General features: G+C 41.2%; 1 long non-coding RNA gene across 1 annotated transcript; it reads right to left on the bottom strand.

Annotated features, from left to right (window-relative positions):
• Positions 1-7440: 7440 nt before the first annotated feature.
• Positions 7441-8696, bottom strand: LOC116361857 (uncharacterized). The gene is made up of 2 exons (XR_004207659.1): positions 8569-8696; positions 7441-7955 (listed from the first exon to the last, which is right to left on the bottom strand). It is a non-coding gene; the product is annotated as an uncharacterized LOC116361857 (long non-coding RNA).
• Between the last annotated feature and the right edge of the window lie 2716 nt (positions 8697-11412).

Here is an 11412-nt window from a genome sequence, read left to right as displayed (position 1 = left end):
GAGGAGAGGAGAGGAGAGGAGAGGAGAGGAGAGGAGAGGAGAGGGATGATGGGAGAGGAGAGGAGAGGAGAGGAGAGGAGAGGAGAGGAGAGGAGAGGAGAGGAGAGGAGAGGAGAGGAGAGGAGAGGAGAGGAGAGGAGAGGAGAGGAGAGGAGAGGAGAGGAGAGGAGAGGAGAGGAGAGGAGAGGAGAGGAGAGGAGAGGAGAGGAGAGGAGAGAGGAGAGGAGAGGAGAGGAGAGGAGGGAGAGGAGAGGAGAGGAGAGGAGAGGAGAGGAGAGGAGAGGAGAGGAGAGGAGAGGAGAGGAGAGGAGAGGAGAGGAGAGGAGAGGAGAGGAGAGGAGAGGAGAGGAGGAGAGGAGAGGAGAGGAGAGGAGAGGGCTGAGAGATGAAGGGAGAGGAGAGGTGGGTCACTGTGGAGCACATTAAATATTTGATGAGAAGTCTGTGGAGTCAGGAAAGACTTGGTCAGGCAGGTTAGTTCAACTCTGCTGCTGTGGCTGGGAGGAGCTGGAACACATGCTGCTCCTGCTGTGGCTGGGAGGAGCTGGAACACATGCTGCTCCTGCTGTGGCTGGGAGGAGCTGGAACACATGCTGCTCCTGCTGTGGCTGGGAGGAGCTGGAACACATGATGATGCTACTCCTGCTGTGGCTGGGAGGAGCTGGAACACATGATGATGCTACTGTTGCTGTGGCTGGGAGGAGCTGGAACACATGATGATGCTGCTGTGGCTGGGAGGAGCTGGAACACATGATGATGCTGCTGTGGCTGGGAGGAGCTGGAACACATGATGATGCTACTGCTGCTGTGGCTGGGAGGTGCTGGAACACATGATGATGCTACTGCTGCTGTGGCTGGGAGGAGCTGGAACACATGATGATGCTACTGTGGCTGGGAGGAGCTGGAACACATGATGATGCTACTGTGGCTGGGAGGACCTGGAGCACATGATGATGCTACTGTGGCTGGGAGGAGCTGGAACACATGATGATGCTGCTGTGGCTGGGAGGAGCTGGAACACATGATGATGCTGCTGTGGCTGGGAGGAGCTGGAACACATGATGATGCTACTGCTGCTGTGGCTGGGAGGAGCTGGAACACATGTTGATGCTGCTGTGGCTGGGAGGAGCTGGAACACATGATGATGCTACTGTGGCTGGGAGGAGCTGGAACACATGATGATGCTGCTGTGGCTGGGAGGAGCTGGAACACATGATGATGCTACTGCTGCTGTGGCTGGAACACATGTTGATGCTGCTGTGGCTGGGAGGAGCTGGAACACATGATGATGCTACTGCTGCTGTGGCTGGGAGGAGCTGGAACACATGTTGATGCTACTGTGGCTGGGAGGAGCTGGAACACATGATGATGCTACTGTGGCTGGGAGGTGCTGGAACACATGATGATGCTGCTGTGGCTGGGAGGTGCTGGAACACATGATGATGGTATTGCTCTCAACACACACACACACACACCTTAATCTAAATATATTAAACTTAGGCCCTCTACTTGCATGATAACCTATAGATACATAATAGTGGAAAACATATTCAACGTGAATAAACAATTCACTTGTTCATAGACCTATTGGACCATAAGGCCGTTATCTACAATTCAGCACAACGGACATTGGTGTAGAGACACGTGAAGCCTTTCAGTACCAAGGACAGAGAATTACAGCATATAATGTAAAACAGGGTACCTTTCAGGACCAAGGACAGAGAATTACAAGTCATCATGTAAAACAGGGTACCTTTCAGGACCAAGGACAGAGAATTACAAGTCATCATGTAAAACAGGGTACCTTTCAGGACCAAGGACAGAGAATTACAAGTCATAATGTAAAACAGGGTACCTTTCAGGACCAAGGACAGAGAATTACAAGTCATCATGTAAAACAGGGTACCTTTCAGGACCAAGGACAGAGAATTACAGCATATAATGTAAAACATGGTACATTTCAGGACCAAGGACAGAGAATTACAGTGTATAATGTATACCAGTAGTTTCCATCCTTTTTCAGGCCACTGTACCACCGACTGAATGTTGCTCTGCCCAGAGAACCCCTGGAGTATCCCCTCTTGTGCATTTTACCAGAAGGCCTATGGTCTCATGAGTCTTCTCATTTGTGTACCCAAGTACCCATTTGTGGAAAGGTCAAGTACCCCTGGTTGGGAACGACTGATGTAACCCCTGGTATCTTTCAGCACCATGGACAGTGGACCTGAAGTCACATACAGTAAAGTAACCCTGGTATCTTTCAGCACCATGGACAGTGGACCTGAAGTCACATACAGTAAAGTAACCCTGGTATCTTTCAGCACCATGGACAGTGGACCTGAAGTCACATAGAGTAAAGTAACCCTGCTATCTTTCAGCACCATGGACAGTGGACCTGAAGTCACATAGAGTAAAGTAACCCTGGTATCTTTCAGCACCATGGACAGTGGACCTGAAGTCACATAGAGTAAAGTAACCCCTGGTATCTTTCAGCACCATGGACAGTGGACCTGAAGTCACATAGAGTAAAGTAACCCTGGTATCTTTCAGCACCATGGACAGTGGCATAAGGCACAGAAAACCATTATAAGCAGAGAAAATGGCAGAAGACTCAAAATGACATGTGCGTTTGCCTCAAAATGCCATTAATTTTTTCCATGCGGGACATTTCTCCCAACAAGCCTCTTAGATGAGTCCAACGTGTGATAGAGAGCAGTTGAAAGCAGAGACAGGCACGTCACCACCAGAAGGCTGCACGTGGGGGGTATTGATGACGAGCACATGTGTCCAATACCTCGGATCAATAAGAGAAGCGCCTCGAGCCATCATACCGCTAAAGAGTGGCCCGGGAAAACCAATGACATATCTACGGGCCCGTCGCTAGACAGGCATATAGAATCTACAAAGAGAATGCCTTCCAATGACCCTGGATTCTAAAATGTTGGGGTCTAGATTCTAAAATGTTGGGTTCTAGATTCTAATCCGTTGGGGTCTAGATTCTAAAATGTGGGGTCTAGATTCTAATCCGTTAGGGTCTAGATTCTAAAATGTTGGGTTCTAGATTCTAAAATGTGGGGTCTAGATTCTAATCCATTAGGGTCTAGATTCTAAAATGTTGGGGTCTAGATTCTAAAATGTTGGGTTCTAGACTCTAATCCATTGGGGTCTAGATTCTAATCCGTTGTGGTCTAGATTCTAATACATTGGGGTCTAGATTCTAATCCGTTGGGGTCTAGATTCTAAAATGTTGGGGTCTAGATTCTAAAATATTGGGTTCTAGATTCTAATCCGTTAGGGTCTAGATTCTAAAATGTTGGGTTCTAGATTCTAATCCATTAGGGTCTAGATTCTAAAATGTTGGGGTTTATATTCTAATCCGTTAGGGTCTAGATTCTAATCCGCTGGGGTCTAGATTCTAATCCGTTGGGGTCTAGATTCTAATCCATTGGGGTCTAGATTCTAATCCATTGGGGTCTAGATTCTAATCCATTGGGGTCTAGATTCTAATCCGTTGGGGTCTAGATTCTAATCCATTGGGGTCTAGATTCTAATCCATTGGGGTCTAGATTCTAATTTGTTGGGTTCTAGATTCTAATCTGTTGGGGTCTAGATTCTAATCCGTTGGGTTCTAGATTCTAATCCATTGGGGTCTAGATTCTAATTTGTTGGGTTCTAGATTCTAATCCGTTGGTGTCTAGATTCTAATCCGTTGGTGTCTAGATTCTAATCTGTTGGGGTCTAGATTATAATTTGTTGGGTTCTAGATTCTAATCCGTTGGTGTCTATATTCTAATTAGTTGGGGGTCTAGATTCTAATCCATTGGGGTCTAGATTCTAATCCATTGGGGTCTAGATTCTAATCCATTGGTGTCTAGATTCTAATCTGTTGGTGTCTAGATTCTAATCCGTTAGGGTCTAGATTCTAAAATGTTGGGTTCTAGATTCTAAAATGTGGGGTCTAGATTCTAATCCATTAGGGTCTAGATTCTAAAATGTTGGGGTCTAGATTCTAAAATGTTGGGTTCTAGACTCTAATCCATTGGGGTCTAGATTCTAATCCGTTGTGGTCTAGATTCTAATACATTGGGGTCTAGATTCTAATCCGTTGGGGTCTAGATTCTAAAATGTTGGGGTCTAGATTCTAAAATATTGGGTTCTAGATTCTAATCCGTTAGGGTCTAGATTCTAAAATGTTGGGTTCTAGATTCTAATCCATTAGGGTCTAGATTCTAAAATGTTGGGGTTTATATTCTAATCCGTTAGGGTCTAGATTCTAATCCGCTGGGGTCTAGATTCTAATCCATTGGGGTCTAGATTCTAATCCATTGGGGTCTAGATTCTAATCCATTGGGGTCTAGATTCTAATCCGTTGGGGTCTAGATTCTAATCCATTGGGGTCTAGATTCTAATCCATTGGGGTCTAGATTCTAATTTGTTGGGTTCTAGATTCTAATCTGTTGGGGTCTAGATTCTAATCCGTTGGGTTCTAGATTCTAATCCATTGGGGTCTAGATTCTAATTTGTTGGGTTCTAGATTCTAATCCGTTGGTGTCTAGATTCTAATCCGTTGGTGTCTAGATTCTAATCTGTTGGGGTCTAGATTCTAATTTGTTGGGTTCTAGATTCTAATCCGTTGGTGTCTATATTCTAATTAGTTGGGGGTCTAGATTCTAATCCATTGGGGTCTAGATTCTAATCCATTGGGGTCTAGATTCTAATCCATTGGTGTCTAGATTCTAATCTGTTGGTGTCTAGATTCTAATCCGTTGGGGTCTAGATTCTAATCCGTTGGGGTCTAGATTCTAATCCATTGGGGTCTAGATTCTAATCCATTGGGGTCTAGATTCTAATCCATTGGGGTCTAGATTCTAATCCGTTGGGGTCTAGATTATAATTCTTATAATTTAAAGACAGTAATTTGTGAATGATACAGTTTGCAAAGACGGAATTGTTTCAAAGATGGATAGACACGGCCGTTTCACTTCCTTAATAAAAAGGAAGAAAGAAAAAAGTAATCTAAAAGATGATTTAAAAATGAAACGCACTCATCCAAAACCTGCTTCAATACAAGAGACATCCTCAGGGTTGGACTTCAGACTTCTTATAATTCTTATAATCTAGTAAAACGAAAAGATTGTTAAAAAAAAATCTAGTCTAGTAAAACAAAAAAACAAAAACACGGATTTCCTTTACTAGGCTGAAGTATTGCAGCCACGAAATAGACTGTCAAAAAAAGGCAATCGGAGATACAATCGGTGCCGTTTTAACCTTAGTTTATATGTTATGTTTATTCAATGGTAATTGGAATATGTTTTATGTGACATGGGACAAAGGGAAGGTTGGAAGGAAGGCGACACTGTTGTAGCGTGTGGAGTGTGTCAATCTGAATGACATTTCGAGGGCCAAATGGAATCGAATCCCAGCTGATTCTGTTTGGAGTTGTGTGTGTGTGTGTGTGTGTGTGTGTGTGTGTGTGTGTGTGTGTGTGTGTGTGTGTGTGTGTGTGTGTGTGTGTGTGTGTGTGTGTGTGTGTGTGTGTGTGTGTGTGTGTGTGTGTGTGTGTGTGTGTGTGTGTGTGTGTGTGCGTGCGTGTGTGTGTGACCTGGATTTTCTCTTCGTTTTCTCTAGAAGATTGTGTGTAGCCCTAGCCTATATCTCCGTCATTGAGATTCACACGTCTAGCTGGTTCACGGTTTCATATTCATGGTTCCTCAGCTGGTGTCATCGAGGGCTATATACTATATAGAACCTTCTGTCATCCTATCCTTCCCCGGCGTCGGCATCTCAGTAAACGGGGAGAGGTCAGAGCCTCCAGATCAAATATTTTTCTTCCTAAATGACGGATTTATTAGACAAATAAATTGTTCGTATGACGGTGAACCCCCGGGTGATTGAAATGTGCCGCTGTGTCAACAACGTCACCACGTCCATAGGAGCCCTGGACGGTGGTGGATTACCCAGGACAAATACAAGCGGGGAAATGAATATAGATCTAGGGGACATACTTCTCAACCCCCCTGCTTGACATCACTTCCTGGAGGCCCTCCTTCATGGTCATTGTTATAACCAATATAGAGACCTCGATGGGGGTGATTCACTTCATTCTGCTGCATATGAGAAGTAACAGACAATCATAATACTAATCACATTCATTTTGGCCCTTTGGAGGTAAATGTATTGCCTGTATTTATGCCTATATGGGCATGTAGGCAACTTTTTAAAAGGCCTTTTTTTCTCCTCCTGATCTTAAATAGCCTTTTATATAAAAGGTCTTTATTCAAGAGGAAACACGCCGTTGTCTCATCAAACTAGATGTGGAAAAAAACTTGTTCAATAGTTGCCTACATTTCCAAATTGTTCTGGAGTCTGGATGCTGTTTTTGTATATTTATTTTCATGTTTTAGTTTAGTAGCGAGAGCACTATAATTACCGTGATATAATCCGTCTTAACTTGGGATCGTAACCGCAGCTATAACGTTCTGCGTTGTTCGCTCACAGCTCCCTCTCAGCTATTGTACAAAGTCATGAGCTCGTAAATCTAAAGTGCCCCGCACGGCGTTTCCATATATAAAGGACTGTGGCACCGTGGAATCATTATTTCGGATTGTCACGTGGTGTCAGAGGGGCCTCCTCCTCATCTCGTCTGTCAGGAATCCAATTTCACTTTATTTACATCCACGGGCTAGATTAATTACTCTCGCGATAGTATAGCCTAAAGGAGTTAATTTATGAGATCTATGGTAACTCAAGACACATTATATGGGGAGAGGTGCGGGGTGGATATTAGGGTGATTTTGTGTTTGACGAGAGGGGAGGAAGGGGGGGAGAGAGCGAAAAACATCCATTAGTACACAATTATGGTTCCATATAGACTTTTTTTTGTGATGTGCAGATTACTCAAATTATAACGCAATACCTATTGAAATAAATCCATTCTTTTTTAGGCTATATCGACAGTTATTATATGTTAATAACTATTTTATTCTGAGTTAGTATAGCCCCCCTGAGACGGCTTTATAGCGTCTTCCTATATTTCTCCAGTAGATGAAGGCTATTATTATTTTTCTGTTTCCTTCCTTGTTCTTTTGTTTTTTCCTTTTCTGTCGAGTATTTTGTCTTAACGCAAGGTCAAACCAGCCACTAGGAAATAGAAGCATTTCTCCCCGGTTTCTCCCCGGTGCAAGTAGAGGTAGAGCGAGCCTAGAACCTCTCGCTCCTTTCTTCACGTGCATCATAATCACACCGTGACTGCCAACGACGGGGCAAAACTCAACACCTCGACAGACAGACTTTTAACTGTTACAAAAAGCAATATTTTGGTTTCAGTCGATCATAGAAAATAATATACTGTGATTCCTACCAATTTCGTACAATGCGTCTCCTCAAAAACAAAGGAGGGAAAAGCTAAATAATGAGAAAAAAAAACATGACGCTTTTAAATCCATGTCTGATTTTTTATTTGTCATTTGTGTCGCCATTACTGGTGCTATAGTAGTTATTATTGGTTTAACTGGAATGGATATTGTTTAATAAGTTGTTGTTTTTTAATATGCAACATCTTCTTGATTAATAGATATACACGTGGCCAACCGGGTTGACATATGGTGCTGCGGCAGCTGAGGCCGGTAGTAACCCGGCCAGTACCTTCCGGCATCCCCTACGGTCATTAACATATTAGGAGCTTTAGTTCCGTCAGACACCGGGACTTCATCTCGAGCCCCTGCCTGGCCGGTCGGTCGGTCTGAGGAGAGCAGAGCAACAACAAAAAAAGAGAGCCCCCCCCCCCCCCCCCCCCCCCCCCCCGAGCTGTTTGATATAGCCTTTCAATAATGCATTACTCTTCAATCTGCAAGGGAGCTGTTCGCCAGGCTGAATTATTGCAGTTGCGTGAGGTGCAGGCTGCATGGCGCGGTGTTCTGCCCGAGTGGAGCGGCACGAGCTGTAGAGACAGGCTTCTATATGAACAAGAGATAATACAAGATAATAAGCGTTTTTACTTCACAAGGATTCCAACAAAATTGTAAAGAGAAAGGGGTGACTAAGACATTTGCATCTTCAGCCTTTATACTGACTTGGTCCAAAAGCAAAAAACGAATTTCTTCATAACAAAAAACGAATATAGTGCAAAATGATAGGTTAAACTCACTAGTTCAAATTACTAGCCAACTACAAGCCATAAACATAACCCATAATATTCCAAATACAATGTTTAAACTTTTAAATAAATTAACACAACTTTTTTTTTAATTTATTATAAAAGTTGTACAACATCCACTGTTTTTATATAAAACAACACGCAAACAGAGATTGTGGTTCTTCAGTTTGTTTGCGTCACTATGAAAGTACGAATCTTACTTTCAGAATGGAACTGCGACCCAGTGCAGTACTAGGTTATACACTCGACAGCAATTTACAGTTTCTTTCCTTTTACTTGGTGTTGTTTAAAACAACATTGAATTACATCGAAAAAAAAAAAAAATTTATAGACGTTTTATATCAAGTAAATTAGTACAACTCTAAATTCGTTTCGGCATTGCACTCAATATAAAGAGTCATCCTTTTACTCACGTTACAGTGTTCCTTCTCTCCTCTCCTAGCCAAAAGCCAAACAAAAGTAATAAACGCGTTTTTCTAGTCTACAGCCGAGACTAGTGCTTTCATCTGACGGCTTCCCGAAACCCCACTAGCTGTCTGACGGCTCCCCGAAACCCCACCAGCTGTCGGAAAATATTGCATTTTATATCAGCAAACCACGATTAATATTGCATCACCTGCATTTAGAATTTCGTTTTTCTAAACGCAGTGGGAAAGTAGAGCCTTCAAACTATATCCTCCAATATCTTGTGGTAGAAATATTCGAAGAGAGGACAAGGTCAAGTCTTTGGTCAATGTGAATAAACACAGCATCAGTTTAAATTGGGTTATTATTCTTTTTTCATTCGCTTTTTTGATGTCAGTCAGATGGAGCCGCCGTACTACTAACGTTCTTTTGGAATTATTCTGACACTGCTTGGAGACGGGTGCGAGGTCTCTGGCTTCATTAAATGTTTATTGTCACTTCTTCTTCACTGTGGTTAGAAAATAAGGCATCTCGTTGATCTGCGAGGAGATCTCTGGTTCAACAATGTTGCTGTAGAAACGTAATGCTACATTTACAATGACTTAGTAGGCCTTTAACACCGGGGACATGATCCACCTCGTCTGAAGACAAATGGTTTTGAGGTGTTTTTATTCTTCTGTATACAGTAACATATTATAGAAATAGCATTGATTTGCATAGGACAGGCCTAAGTGAATGAACATATGTAAAACACTACAGAACCATGTTATCAATTATTAGGTTAATTTATTGATCCATTTATTTACATATTAGCAAAATGTGGTTCAAAGACGTGTGTATGTGTTTGGGTCTACAGGCCAGGTCTACATTAAAGAGCTCTGATGATAATTACTCACGTTTTTAATTAGAGTCTCTGTTGTACTCCGCTTATTAATTTTTTCAATTCTCAGTTTATGAATTATTTAAGGAACCCAATTGTGTGTATTTCAATTAACTGGTATCTTGTGTAAAATATAAATTGCAATTGTTTTATTACAGTATAATCATGTAGGCTGTTATTATCATTATTATTATTATCATTGTAATTATTATTAGTCTTGTTATTATAATTGTTATTATTATCGTTATTATAATTGTTATTATTATTATCACAATGTATGCTATTATTATCGATGTTATTATTATAATAATTAATATTATTATTATCATTATAATTATGATTATTATAATTATTATTATTATTATCATTATAATTATGATTATTATAAATTATATTATTATTATCATTAGACTATTGTTATAATTATAATTATTATTACACTATTATTATTGTTGTTATTATAATTATTATTATCATAATTATCAATATGCTATTACTGTGGTTTGCACCAATGACATAGTTCTTAAAAAAATCTATCCGAAAATGATTTGTGATTCTAAAAGAATATTCCCTTGTGCGGATTCCATTTAATTGTAACAGACAAATCAATACCATATAGCCTCTATGATGTAGAATGACGTGAAAAAAAAGAATTGAGGTCGTGTGTAGTAGTATTGTGTGTAGTAGATCTGATGCTTAACTGAGCTCCGGGACTCAGACAGACAACAACAAGGAGGTTATATCAAATATTAATACACAGACGGCCATGTTAGAAAATAGAGAAATAGACCTATACAATACACTACACCACGAAGCAGAGGGCAGTAAATAGATAGATTCACTGTAAACCTCAGTGTCTGGGCGTCGAACATATAAACGCCCTTCTAGAACCCTATTTAAACCCATCCCGTGTTTGACAGTACAGACCATATGGTGATGGTTGGCGTAGTGACAGATGCTACAGTAATCGTTGTATTACAGAGCTAATGGTACTGATAGTCATTAGAGATATGATGGTGAGGAGGAGGAGGAGGAGGAGGAGGAGGAGAGAATGAGGGGAGGGGAGAAGGAGAGGGTGGGGTAGTTTATCATTGGGCTAATCATCATCATGTTCAATTCTTCTGGTGTCAAATTTGGGTCCAACTTTTGACTGGTGAAACGGATTGTGTTGAGGTCAAAAGATAGAAAAGTGTCCTCTCTTATGGGGCCATCTGTCCTGTCTGTTTCGTTTTGAAAATGACAGGACACCAATAGGTATGACATTATGTGTCTCCTATAACTTTTCTATTGAATAGCCAGTATGACTCAGAACGTTGTTATTCCTGATAACAGTTGAGTTCACTCCGGTTCATTTCATGTGATAGGCTTATAGGAGAAGTCCGAACAATACTACTACTGCTACTACTACTACTACTACTGATACTACTACTGCTACTACTACTACTACTACTACTGATACTACTACTGCTACTACTACTACTACTACTGATACTACTACTGCTACTACTACTACTACTGCTACTACTACTGCTACTACTACTACTACTACTGATACTACTACTGCTACTACTACTACTGCTACTACTACTACTACTGATACTACTACTGCTACTACTACTACTGCTACTACTACTACTACTGCTACTACTACTGCTACTACTACTACTACTACTGATACTACTACTGCTACTACTACTACTACTACTGATACTACTACTGCTACTACTACTACTTCTACTGATACTACTACTGCTACTACTACTACTACTACTGATACTACTACTGCTACTACTACTACTACTACTACTACTACTACTACTACTACTACTGATACTACTACTGCTACTACTACTACTAATACTACTACTACTACTGATACTACTACTACTACTACTACTGCTACTACTACTACTACTGATACTACTACTACTACTACTACTACTAATACTACTACTACTACTACTACTACTAC

Source organism: Oncorhynchus kisutch, unplaced genomic scaffold, assembly GCF_002021735.2.
Source record: "Oncorhynchus kisutch isolate 150728-3 unplaced genomic scaffold, Okis_V2 scaffold755, whole genome shotgun sequence".
Lineage (NCBI taxonomy): Eukaryota > Metazoa > Chordata > Actinopteri > Salmoniformes > Salmonidae > Oncorhynchus > Oncorhynchus kisutch.
This window is presented reverse-complemented; position numbering and strand designations above follow the sequence as displayed.